The 2500-nt window shown below is 34.4% G+C and overlaps 1 long non-coding RNA gene across 1 annotated transcript in view; it reads left to right on the top strand.

Moving 5' to 3' along the window:
• Positions 1-726, top strand: part of LOC106880320 (uncharacterized) — a 4846-nt gene extending 4120 nt beyond the window's left edge. Inside the window, exon 3 of the long non-coding RNA XR_008267051.1 lies at positions 643-726. This is a non-coding gene — a long non-coding RNA (uncharacterized LOC106880320). The remainder of the gene's footprint in view (positions 1-642) is intronic.
• Positions 727-2500: the final 1774 nt, after the last annotated feature.

The following is a 2500-nucleotide window of genomic DNA, read 5'->3' as shown; positions in this document are numbered from 1 at the left end:
TCTTCTTCTGCTTCTTCTGATTCTTCGTTTTCTTCTCTTTATTCTTTTTCTTGTTGTTCCATCACCATCATCATCCTCATTATCGTCATCAACATCATCATTATCATCATCAACATCATCATTATCATCATCAACATCATCATTATCTTCATCATCATCATCGTCATAATCAACTTCATCAACATCAACAGCTTTCTAAACGTTAACGTGAACATAAATTTATCGTCGTCACATTCGTCATCATCATCACCATCCTTATTATCACCATCATTTCCACGATCATTTCCATAATGAGCATTAGGCTCACCACAATGATCATGATTATCATAGACATCAATATCCTCAACATCATCATCATACTTATCATCGACACCATCGTTATCATCATCATCATCACCTTCCTTATTGTCCCCATCATTATGATTATCATACTAACCCTTTGCCATCCTCAAGGTCACCGTTATAATCATCATCGTCTCCATCGTCTTCATCAGAATCCCCATCAGCAATGCCATCTTCATCTTCCTTTCTTCCTTCTCCTCCTCCTAATTATTCTCCATATTCCTCTTATCAGTCAATATTGAATATTGTATCATGAAACTATTTTATATTATTTCTAATCTTCTCCCTTTTATAATGCAGAGATCTTTCCTCCAATCAATTTAAAGACATCAAAGATGGATGGTTTGCAAATCTCTACAATTTACAAACGTTGTAAGTTGCCTCTGTTTTCTTCGGACTCTTTTACTCACGATATAATTCTCAATGTTTAATATTAATTCATTTACCGATTTGTCTCATTCTCACTCATTAAACACATAATCCATTCTTCTTTTTCTGGAATTCATTGGTTTTTTTTTTGGAAATTTTCTTCACATAATCGCCGTCTTCGACCTAAACATCCTCCTCCACCGCCTACACCACACTCCCCTATTTTACTCTACTCCCCCCTTCTCTACCTAGTCCACCTCATCCTCTTTCTCCTCTCTTCCTCCTACTTATGTTCCTTTCTCGTCTTTTAGTTGTTGTCGCTGATTTTCGTTTTGGTTCACTTTTTTGTTGTTATTGTTCTTATTTTTCATCATCATCAACATGATCATCAATTTGTCTTTCTTCTTTTCTTCTTTATACGTTTCTTCCGTTTCTTCTTTTTTCGACTTCTTCTTCTTTATTTTCTTCTAAATATTTTTCTTCTTCCTCATCCTTTCCGCTTCTTCCTGTCCTTTTTTCTTCTTCATCATCATCTACTCCTTCCTGTTCTTCTTCTTCTTCTTCTTCTTCTTCTTCTTCTTCTTCTTCTTCTACTCTTCCTCCATTTTTTCTTCTTTTTCTTCTTCATCTCTTTCTCTTCTTCTTCTTCTTCTTCTTCTTCTTCTTCTTGTTTTCTTCTGTTTTATTTTCTTATTCCTCTGCTTTTGTTGTTGTTGAGGTTTATTTTGTTTGTGTTGTTTTTGTTGTTGTGTTTCTTCTCCTTATTGTCTTTCTTCCTCTTTTTCTGCTTCTTCCTCTGCTTCTCCCCTTTCTTCATTCATTTCTTCTTTTCTTCTACTTTTCTTCTTCTTCTTCTTCTTCTTCTTCTTCTTCTTCTTCTTCTTCTTCTTGTTCTTCTATACTTCTGCATTCATGGTTGTTGTTCATGTTAATCTTCTTCGTCTTCATAACATATTTCTTCTCCTACTTTTCTTCTCCTTCGTCTGTTTCTTCTGATTCTTCGTTTTCTTCTCATTATTCTTCTTCTTCTTCCTCTCTTTCTTGTTATTCATTTCCTTTTTTTATATCTTTTGTCTTCTTTTCTTCTTTCTCATCATCTAATTTGCCTTCTTTGTCTTCATCTTTTTCTTTACCTCTTTCCTTTAATCCTTCTATATCATTATCATCATTACCGTGATTATCTTCATAATCATCAGCATTTTCTTCCTCATTATCATCATAAACATCATCATTATCATCATCAACTCTATCATCGACAGTATCATTATCATTAAGGTGATCTCCGTCATCATGTTCAAATGCATCGTCATTTTCGACGAGATTATGCTGTCAAAATTATCATCATCATCATCATCATCATTATCATCATTATCATCATCATCATCATCGTCATCATCACCATCATCACCATCGTCATCATCATCATTAGTAGCATTCTAAACTTTAACGTGATCATAAATTTTATCGTCGTCCCGTTCTTCATCATCATTTACGTCGTCGTCGTCCTCATCATCATCATCATCACCATCCTTATTATCACCATCATATCCACGATCATTTCCATAATGAGCATTAGCCTCACCACAATGATCATGATTATCATAGACATCAATATCCTCAACATCATTATCATACTTATCATCAACACCATCATTATCATCATCATCATCACTTTTTTATTGTCCCCATCATCATGATCATCATCCTAACCCTTTGCCATCCTCAAGGTCACAGTTGTACTCATCATCGTCTCCATCATCTTCATCAGAATACCATCTTCATAATCCTT

The sequence above is a fragment of the Octopus bimaculoides genome, chromosome 30 (genome assembly GCF_001194135.2).
Source record: "Octopus bimaculoides isolate UCB-OBI-ISO-001 chromosome 30, ASM119413v2, whole genome shotgun sequence".
NCBI lineage: Eukaryota > Metazoa > Mollusca > Cephalopoda > Octopoda > Octopodidae > Octopus > Octopus bimaculoides.
This window is presented reverse-complemented; position numbering and strand designations above follow the sequence as displayed.